The sequence below is a fragment of the Squalius cephalus genome, assembly GCF_949319135.1.
Source record: "Squalius cephalus genome assembly, chromosome: 1".
Classification (NCBI taxonomy): domain Eukaryota; kingdom Metazoa; phylum Chordata; class Actinopteri; order Cypriniformes; family Leuciscidae; genus Squalius; species Squalius cephalus.
Genome location: NC_137122.1, coordinates 2,159,471 through 2,170,725, shown reverse-complemented (window position 1 = coordinate 2,170,725; position 11,255 = coordinate 2,159,471). Strand labels below are relative to the sequence as shown.

The following is an 11,255-nucleotide window of genomic DNA, read 5'->3' as shown; positions in this document are numbered from 1 at the left end:
GTAACAATAACATATATTTTAAAATATATACATAAATATATTATTCATGCATTGGAATTTTTAGAAATGTGTACTTTTATTTTATAATATTACAATTTGTGATTTTCCATTGATTAAAGTCCAACTGAAATCAAAATTGACCCTATTTACTTTGTTAGCGCATATTACTAGTCTTGTGGTGAACAATTAATCCGTGCAAGTTAATACACAGAAAAAAATTGGTTTGCCGTCGTAATCTTTAATCAAAGTCTGAAAAGCGACTTCCGGTCTGGAATGGTGTCCCTTCTCTGATGACGTAGGTTTGACGGCTTGGGTTGAAAGTCGCTTAACCACTCCTCAAACCGTTAGTCTGCTATGAGCGGAGGGATGGAGAGGAGGAGCGCTAGAGTAAAACCCTGCCCTCTGTTCAATATTCCCTTTCACTGGGAAATACATCACAACACTGGAGAAAGTCGTTTGCAACTTCCGATTCACAAGGACTTTAATGTTATTCAATCATGATAATTAGTTTACTGGATCAATGCGATTATTTCCATTCATAGTTTCCATCCTTATCCTATGTCTCCCTCTAGTGGGCAAGCAACATTTATTTAGCAAAACTATAGACCAATTTTCAGTTAACATGGTGACGTTTTTGTGTGGGCGGAGCTTAGGTGGTGGCAGAACGATCCCTCTGGCCGCTTTACTAACGTTGGTTTGCAAGTTTTGTAAGCTTGTTTTTTTAATAATGACTGGAGAAAATCCGATTTTATCTTAATGTGCAAGGTCACTCACTGTCCAGGACCGCGATTGTTATTTGGAAAATTTTATTTTAACGTACAACTGACCTGTACGCGCTCAGTCAATGAATGGTCAATCTGACAGGATTAACGTCAACGCTACCTCCGGTTGAGTGGCCTGACTTCTACACCTACCCAATAGAGAAACTGAGTGTAAAGAGAAACTGAGGGCATATAAATCTTTAGATGCCTATAACTGTAATGGTCACGTACAATTTAAGCCTTGTGTGGTAGCCTACGATCCGCAGTTCTGCCTAGCCAGCGCCACGGCCAGACACAAAGATGACAATGTGAGTGTAACCGGCAGAGTATTCGCTGTCCTGTTGAAATTTGTCCCTCTGCAGCTACGGTAGCCCTCTGACGTCACCCAGCTAGCCGTGAGTGGCTAAACAACTCATTTGCGTCTAGATCAGTTTCTATAAAACAGTCTGCACTGTTGGGCTTAGAGAGATTCTCTGGTGTTCAGATACATTTTGTTACTGCTTGGGTATGTGGTCTTCCTGTGCAACGAAGGTATGGTAAATGTTTATATGATGTAGCAAGCTAAGCATTTATATTGTATCTAATACTGGGCTATTGGAAAATAGGTGTTTGACTGATTGCCAGATGCTTCCGGGTAATCGTGCTGTGTATTACTGAAGGTATTATTTGTGCATTTTACTGATAATCATAATGTGGGTGTCATTGTTGGGACATGCATTTTAATGAGCACATTTGCGCACAGGTCTTGGGCAAAGCACCCGCCAGGTAGCTGTACCGCAGTTAAGCAGCAATATCAAGAAGGTAAATGTTTGTTTATTGTCTTTCGAGTAGATCCAGTGTGTTAGGACTAAAAGCGTTTAACACATGTAAAATGAGTCTGATTGTGTTGCCCTGACGTAATGCATGGCTGTGTTTTATTGTCAACTCTTAATATAAATGTATTTAATGAATATGCTGTGTGTAACAACTGTTATGTAGGATTGTGAAGACTGGCGCAAAGGGCTGTTTTTCCACTGTGTCAGTTCGTATGTCTACATTGAGGTAAAAGAAAATAATGTTTTTATGAAATGTTTGCTATGCTACAGGACTATTTATGCATTGTGTATATCAAGCACTAATTTTAATGATTTTGTGTCTGCAGACAGATTGCTCCTGCTGCTTTGCCTTGCCCAAATTAAGTTTTATATATATCTTTTCTTTTCTTTATTGTGGTTATTTTGCCGTAGCCTCCGTCTACAGATCTGTCCGACTGATGTGGTATTGGCTGTATTAGTGGTGTATAGTTTTACATTCTCTATCCACTCTGCTAGTGATAACTTTCTTGTCATTTTCTTCCTTTTTCTAGAGTACTAGAGTAGCTGCTCATAAGAGAGGTTCCTGGTTACGTCCTCGCGCACTGCACCACGTATTGTAGTGGTAATCTGCACTTAACCCTCTAAGCGCCAAAGTCGCAAAATTGCGACAAGACGTCATACTTAATAAAACAGGCTGTAGATCCTAATATGGTGTAATATCTCATTTGTATTCCCTACCACTAGATGGCAGACATGTAATACTTCGATTCAAGACCAAAATGACGTCATGTTCCTATTCAAAGTGTTGGAGAAAACAGCAGAGCAAGTGAGCGATCGTGTCATTGATGCGGAAGCAGTTCAGTTCAGAGCAGTGGGTAAGCGTTTCATATTACTTTGAAGGTACCCCCGGGAGCCGCCATTGGCTAACAAGCCTTCACCTGCTGTTAGCATCCCATTGACTCCCATTCATTTTGGCGTCACTTTGACAGCGAATAACTTTACATCTGAGGCGTTTAAAGACTCAATTTGTCCATGGTTTATTTCTAAAGAAACACGACAATGTATAAAAGGCTCCATTACCTTGTATCTTACGTTATGCCCCCGTAGAAGCAGTTTTTGTAAAAGTAGACTAACGATTGCGTCATAACCACGCGACTCTCTGGAAATTACCGTAGAGACAGGAAGAGAAGCTCGCATGCAATCGGGGGGACGTGGAGGCATAAAGTCCGATAAAGTCAAGGGAGAAGGCCATAGAGAGTCATGACGTTGCTCCTGCTCCTAGCTCATGGACAGATCCTACTCACGCTTTCCATCTCTGCAAGATTCGGAAGGGAATGGTTCAGATTTTGTTTGGCACAGCTACTAGAAAACTTACAACTGTCAGGCAGGCTGCTCACGTCACATCCACGTTGTCAAGCTCAGTTTGAGTCTGCGCAGTACGCTTGGCAATCAGGAAATGAGGGCTTCTAATGTGCTTCACTTTCTCTCCGTTGAAACCTATGGGGTCGCTGTGTCCAGTTTATATACTGTCTATGGTTCAGAGCGTCTGAGTAAATTGTGAGATTTGTGAGAGAAAATCGTCAAATGGCTAATAAAAACTTGTTCCGTGGTCCGTGAGGATGTGTTCAAATGTTATTCGCCGATTCTGACTCTGAAGAGGAATATTTGCCTTTTGGAAATGACGATCGGCCGTCTAATGATCGCGCTTCTCCTGGTACATCTTTGCCGCGCAATGGTACCGCCCGCGCTTCTCCCAGTACATCTTTGCCGCGCAATGGTGCCGCGCGCGCATCTCCCGGTACATCTTTGCCACGCAATGGTACCGCCCGCGCTTCTCCCAGTACATCTTTGCCGCGCAATGGTGCCGCGCGCGCATCTCCCGGTACATCTTTGCCGCGCAATGGTGCCGCGAGCGCATCTCCCGGTACATCTTTGCCGCGCAATGGTGCCGCCGTGCAAGGTGCGAGTGTTCACGAAGCATAAACAGATCATTTTGACCATTTGCCCAACGGGAATGGGGGTGGCAGGGGTGGACGTAAGCTTAGTGTACTCTTTTCCTGATCATTTGGAATGAGGATAAAAACACTCCATATATATTTTTTCCTGAATATTACTGATGAACTGATCAAAAAGTAGGCTACTGTTCACATGTGTTTTACTACTAAAGTATTGTAATATAGTTATAATTTAGTACTTTCTCCTATTTTATTGTTGGTTTCCTCTTATGTAAATAAATTCCAACATCAATTCAATATCTACTATTGCCTGAATATTACTGATGAACTGATCAAAAAGTAGGCTACTGTTCACATGCGTTTTACTATATAGTATAGTAATAATTTAGTACTTTCTCCTGTTATTGTTGGTTTCCTTATTCAATATCTACTATTTCCTGAATATTATGAAATTCAAGAGGGCCGCCCCCTGATGACGTCATAATATGCAAATTAGATTAGTATATTTACACCCCACATAAACTTTCAGTCATCCCCAACATTTTTCAAATTTACAGTAGATCTCTATATTTAAGCCCTTTCAAGCCACAAGCTTTTGAACTTTTGATGTCAAAATCCAGCATTTTTTCAAAAAAACCATGGCGCCTAAAGGGTTAACAATATTGATTGAATCATTGGCTTGTAGTGGTTGTGCCTGCCTGTGTGTGTGTGTGTGTGTGTGTGTGTGTGTGTGTGTGTGTGTGTGTGTGTGTGTGTGTGTGTGTGTGTGTGTGTGTGTGTGTGTGTGTGTGTGTGTGTGTGTGTGTGTGTGTGCGTGCACGTGATCGTGGGCTCCAGATTCCAGAGCACGGGCGGTGAACGTCACGCGTATCCCGGACAGGTAACCTGCCTTGACAGTGAATCAGTATTTTCTAGTTAAATTGTTAATCGTATTGTCTCTTGTAACAGCCAATACCAGGTCTGGTCTCTCGTTTTTTTAGTACTGTGCCTCTAGTATGACGGTGTGACTCTTCTTGTATTATACTATTGTACAATAAAGTTTTGTTATTGTTTTTCTATTGAAAGCACGTCTCTGTCCAGTTCATCTTTGGTGTATTTCTACGAACCTGCTTGCCTTAGATTAGATATTTAGCAGTTAAGGTGCAAAGTATATCCTGGTGTGAGAGGCACCAGGTGGCGTAGTCAAGAACCTTTAAATCTAGATCCGGTCAAAGTTACAAAAGGTCACATAAGTGACATTACGGTTTTAACGATGTGATTAAATAAAAATTCCAGATACAGCATATTAATTTTTTAACTATGTATTTGATTACCCTTTTTCAAAAAGTCTAGTCACAATCAATCAAAACTATGTATAAAATCATAGATGATTCACAAATAATCACAATCATTTTGAAAACATTATGCGATAAAATTTCATATTGGAGCCTGTACTCCGTTGATTCTTGCACCCAACAACACAACACGATGACATTTAACCCTCTGGGGTCTGAGGGGTTTTTGGGGTCCTTGAGATGTTCTGACATGCCCTGACATTTGTGCTTTTTTCAGTTGCTTATAAACATAATGGCAAAAGTGTAAATTCACTCTATTTAGCACAAACAGGGCTACCATAATATGTGAACAACTTGCATGTACATGTTTGTATTTTTGAGAGAATAATGTTTATGCATGGTTTTTTAAAAAACTAAAGTTTCTGAAATAAGGCCATAAAACACATTCTAAATATATGTAAATAAGACTTTTGACGAATGGATTTCGTTGCCTAGAATTTTTTCTTCAAAATTATGTGAAAATCATCCTACCTAATCAACACATAACACAATACATTGATTTAAATCTTGTAAAACACTTTTTGTTTGGAAAGGCAATATGCGGGTGGGCGTGATTCACACCTGCAGAGTCAATGGGGCCGCATAATGAGGCTGCATACGTAATGAGCCTTTCATTCAGGTGTGTGACTGAGCCACAAGAATGCAAGGACAATATATAACTGGTTTGTTGTTTTTTCCACAAATTTTGCTTGCAAATTGTACAATATCCAAGGTAAACATTTCTAGTAATTGTGCAGTTAATTGTTCTCATACTGTATTTTCAGATTTGGAATATATTCTCTTCCCAAATGTGTCACTAATAAAGCTTAATAAAATTATTTAAAGAGAAGGCTTATAATGACCTTTTAAGATTTTGTTTACATCTATCCATATATATATATATATATATATATATATATATATATATATATATATATATATATATATACAATTTTTATATTGTATAAGGTTATTCAATTACAACAACATTTAAAATTGTAACAATATTTCCAGTGTAATCTTTCTTTGTATTCGCGATTCATATTAAAACAGTATTTTTGCCAGCTGTAGTAGCTCCACAACAGCACGCATCTGTGCGTTCATTCATTCAGATTAGAACTGTCAGGTTGGGGGTGAAGGAAGAAGCGAGGACTCAGGTGCAGAATTGATGGGCTTTATTTTAAAAATAAAATAAAACAGGAACAAACAAAAACTACCCCGAAGGGGAAAACAAGACAGACTTGACTTTGACTCGGCTTGACTTGACTTGACGGCAGGGAAACACACAGTGTAGATACGACAACGAACCAGCACAGGACTGCAAACACAAGGAGAATAAATAGAGAGAGCAAACAAAGCAGGTAACGAGGGAGGACAGGTGGGGAAAATGAATCAGTAATCAGGTAACAAGGTGGGCGGGGTTAGACAATTGACAGGAGAGCACATGGCACAAGGAAACACATGACAAGCCATGTGCTCACAACAAACAGGACTAGAACACAAAACGAGACATGAACACGCAGCTAGTGAAAACTCATAAGCCACGTGTTCACACAAAACATAACATGAAAGCACACAGCCAGTGAAAAACTAGCTGTGTGCTACACAGCACAAGACAAGAAAAAACACGCAGACAGAAGAGCGCGCGGCTCGAGCGAACTCGAAACCGCGCGCGCTCACGTGACAAGACAGAGCGCACGAGAACGAGCGAAAGCTCATTCCGTGCGCTCACAAAAGAAAACAAACACGCGGAGCATTGATGTCCGAATCCCGACACAGAACCGAAATCTAACTAGACAGACATGTCGGGATCCAAACACCATGCCCCGCACATATAACAAGGCACATAGACAAGTGAGTGCACGGCCCGAGCGCGCTCGGAACCGCACACTCACACAGAGACGAGACAAAACAGGGAGTGTCAGAGCTCTGTCACAAAACCAAGAAATTAACTAGACCGAAGTGACAGAACCCTGACACTACCCCTCCTCCAAGGGACGCCACCTGGCGTCCCAAAGCGGGACATCAAAAACAAGACAGGAACATGACAAGACAACTCACCAACAGACAATACAAGACAGGCAGATCAAGACACAGAGACAAAGTGGGGAGGGAGGGAGGGAGGGAGCCAAGTCAGAGCCAGCAGGAACATCCACAAAGTCAAAAAGAGGGACCAGGGAGGGACGGGCGGGTTGAGCCAGGAAGGCTCAGGCAGATCTGGGGTCATGGCAGAAGACCAGGGTGGAACCGGAGGGACAGACCAGGGAGATTCCGGCGGGTCTGGAATCCTGGCTGAGGGCCAGGGCGGTGCTGGGGGAACTGACCAGGGAGACTCCGGCGGGTCTGGAATCCTGGCTGAGGGCCAGGGTGGTGCCGGAGGGACTGACCAGGGAGAATCCGGCGGGACAGGAGTCCCAGCTGAGAGCCAGGACAGTACAGGGGCCTTGGGTGGCGTCGACAGGGCAGGTTGCAAGGGCAGATCCATCAGGGCAGGCGGAGCAGACTGGCCAGACTTGGGAAAGACAGGGATTATAGTGAGGAAGGGAAATCCTACAAATATCACTGCTCCAACGGATGCACAGTGGGCATAGGACAGACGGTTCTCTGGGACGGCCTCCGGGCTGGCTGCGGGCTCTGGGACGGCCTCCGGGCCGGCTGCGGGCTCTGGGACGGCCTCCGGGCCGGCTGCGGGCTCCAGGCCGGCTGCGGGCTCTGGGACGGCCTCCGGGCTGGCTGCGGGCTCTGGGACGGCCTCCGGGCTGGCTGCGGGCTCTGGGACGGCCTCCGGGCTGGCTGCGGGCTCTGGGACGGCCTCCGGGCTGGCTGCGGGCTCTGGGACGGCCTCCGGGAGCTTGTCCGAAACCGGCATGACAGGGAGCATGGGTGGCGCCGGCAGGGCAAGGAGCTTGGGTGGCGCCAGCAGGGCAAGGAGCTTGGGTGGCGCCGACAGGGCAAGGAGCTTGGGGGGCGCCGGCAGGGCAAGGAGCTTGGGGGGCGCCGGCAGGGCAAGGAGCTTGGGTGGCGCCAGCAGAGCAAGGACCCTGGGTGGCGCCGGCAGGGCAAGGAGCCTGGGTGGCGCCGGCAGGGCAAGGAGCCTGGGAATGGCCTCTGGACCCGCAGCAGGCTCTGGGACAACCTCTTGGTCCTGGGGTATGGAGGAAGCCTTCCTCCTTCTCCTCCTCCGTTTCCGAGAGCGAGGTGGTGCTGCAGTCTCTTGGACCTCCACAGGGGGCGCTGCAGCCTCTTGGACCACCAGTGAGGGCGCTGCAGCCTCTTGGACCGCCAGTGGAGGCGCTGCAGCCTCTTGGACCGCCAGTGGGGGCGCTGCAGCCTCTTGGACCGCCAGTGGGGGCGCTGCAGCCTCTTCAGCCGCCAGTGGGGGCGCTGCAGCCTCTTCAGCCGCCAGTGGGTAGGAGGCAGAACTGTTCTTCCTCCCTCTCCCCGAAGGGGTCATCGGAGGACTGGGGACCTGGCAGTTTGTGAGGTGAATAGGAGGTGGACCAAGAGGTGGAAGGCCACCCTCCTCTCCACGGTTGTATACAAACCCCACAAACTGCCAGAATGAAAGTATCCCCAGCATTCCCATCTCCCAGGCAGGGACAGGCTCATTGAGGCCGTTGTTGAAAATGTCCTTGAGCGCAGTGTTGTTAATATCAAGCCCCTCCGCAGTGATGACAAACTGGTGGGCAAACTCTTTCACTGTAGACACCCCTTGGCGAAGAGAAAAGAGCTTGCCATAGTGCTTCATCGTCTGACAAGTGGAGGGGCGAGCACTGGGAGATGGAAACAGGAAGATGACCATCTTTCTGCTGAGTCCTCTGATGGCTGGTTCGTTCTGTCAGGTTGGGGGTGAAGGAAGAAGCGAGGACTCAGGTGCAGAATTGATGGGCTTTATTTTAAAAATAAAATAAAACAGGAACAAACAAAAACTACCCCGAAGGGGAAAACAAGACAGACTTGACTTTGACTCGGCTTGACTTGACTTGACGGCAGGGAAACACACAGTGTAGATACGACAACGAACCAGCACAGGACTGCAAACACAAGGAGAATAAATAGAGAGAGCAAACAAAGCAGGTAACGAGGGAGGACAGGTGGGGAAAATGAATCAATAATCAGGTAACAAGGTGGGCGGGGTTAGACAATTGACAGGAGAGCACATGGCACAAGGAAACACATGACAAGCCATGTGCTCACAACAAACAGGACTAGAACACAAAACGAGACATGAACACGCAGCTAGTGAAAACTCATAAGCCACGTGTTCACACAAAACATAACATGAAAGCACACAGCCAGTGAAAAACTAGCTGTGTGCTACACAGCACAAGACAAGAAAAAACACGCAGACAGAAGAGCGCGCGGCTCGAGCGAACTCGAAACCGCGCGCGCTCACGTGACAAGACAGAGCGCACGAGAACGAGCGAAAGCTCATTCCGTGCGCTCACAAAAGAAAACAAACACGCGGAGCATTGATGTCCGAATCCCGACACAGAACCGAAATCTAACTAGACAGACATGTCGGGATCCAAACACCATGCCCCGCACATATAACAAGGCACATAGACAAGTGAGTGCACGGCCCGAGCGCGCTCGGAACCGCACACTCACACAGAGACGAGACAAAACAGGGAGTGTCAGAGCTCTGTCACAAAACCAAGAAATTAACTAGACCGAAGTGACAGAACCCTGACAAGAACAAAGCAAACAGAACTGACCTAATTCCTCAGCGGGATCCATTTGCTCCTCGAAATGATACTTCCAGAACTTCTGAGGTAAATTTTTGCAGGATTATTATCAAGATAGTATTATTCCTCACAGCATCGTAAAGTACATAAGTCTGAAAGTGAACTCGCGGTGTGTGTTATCCAGCTGATGTGGGCGTTTCACAGGTTTGTTTGGATCGGCTCACATTTGTTAATGAAAAAATTATTAAAAGTAAGATACAATTGATACAAAACGAAATTCGTTTTAAAGAAAGGATTTGTACTTTCTGTTTTGAGGTCTCTGTGAAAGTTTGAAAGTCTTTTAGTGCTTTTTTTAGAGCTCTCACGTCCATAATGGAGAACTGTCACGTAGCCTAATATTGTTTTTTCCTCATACATGCGAACACGAAAAATAAAAGACAAAAGACTTTTAAGTAAAACTTACTCCGAAATTGTGTTCTCGGCGGAATTCGCTCTTCAATATGCTGCCGTTCGTCGTCTGAGTTACAATCTTCCTCTGAGGAAAAAGTGCATTCTTCCTCGCTGTCCAGAATCATCTGAAGGGCAACTTTATTACCGGAGAAGCGTGTCATAGCCTACTCAAAACGCGATGAACTATCAGTAAGTCTGATGAAGAAACTTTTTATGGCATTGATCGAGGGGCGTATGCGATGCATACTAGATCACCTAACTATTTACATGTGAATCGCGCCGGGGGCGGGGCGGCCTCAGCTGATTATAGAGATAATGAAGCAGAAGGAAAAACGGTACCTCTCCTTGCTTTCAAACGGATTACGTGAGTTGAAAACATTTGTTTTTTATATAAATTACTTCATTTAAAAGAGGAGATTTCAAGCTTCATAAAGACATATCTCACGTGCCTGTGTGAGAAGTATTCGCTGAGTTATGATTCATTTTCGGACGCGTTTCAGACTGGACTACACGGAGAGAGAGAAGGCAGAACTCGCTTCGTGTTTATTTTTCTTTATTTGGCGAAAAGCACAACACTTTGTTTTTATTGTGAGTGTACACAAAAATAGTACACACTTAACAGGATAGATTGATGTATAACACAAGCATATAAGATAAAAATTTATATTTTTATTTTATTATTTTTTTGCACTCATACGGAAAAAAACGAGCCTATCGCGCCGGCGCGATAGCCGACCTCAGGGGGTTAATAACAATAATAATAATTTAAGCTCCTTATTATGTAGCCGAATCTGTGCTGGTTTGTTTTGGCCGCCTTCAGTTTTCCCTTCCTTTTGCCACCAGCTAGCGCCGTGACGTAACTGTGACGTCGGCTTGAAATTGGTCTATGGACCAGAAGCAGAAGATTTGGATCGACTCACCGAAGCAAATATTTACAAAGATGATCGTAAGAAAAGAATAAAAACAATTAACCACTCAGACCACTGGACTGCAGCTAATTAATGAAAAGGTAAGAGTGTTTTTCCATTTGTTTGTTCTTTTGCATGAATTGTATCTTTTAAAATTGAAACAATGAAAGAAAAACGAAAGAAAAACAAACAGATAACAGTAACACACAGTATTTGGTAAAGCAAGGAAAACTACAATTTACCTCAACAAGGCGACATTATGTAGGCTACAACACTCGTCTCATTCGTGGAGGTGGAGCCGTGGGTCAGTTACGCACTGCAAACGCAGCATATGTGAAAGCACTATAGCGCACACACACTGCACACGGAGGATGTGTGAAACGGGC

The 11,255-nt window shown here is 44.8% G+C and overlaps 1 long non-coding RNA gene across 1 annotated transcript; it reads left to right on the top strand.

The window, feature by feature from the left end:
• Positions 1-1,088: 1,088 nt before the first annotated feature.
• Positions 1,089-2,187, top strand: LOC307167183. The gene is made up of 3 exons (XR_013822744.1): positions 1,089-1,292; positions 1,367-1,420; positions 1,504-2,187. It is a non-coding gene; the product is annotated as an uncharacterized lncRNA (long non-coding RNA).
• The last annotated feature ends 9,068 nt before the right edge of the window (positions 2,188-11,255 follow it).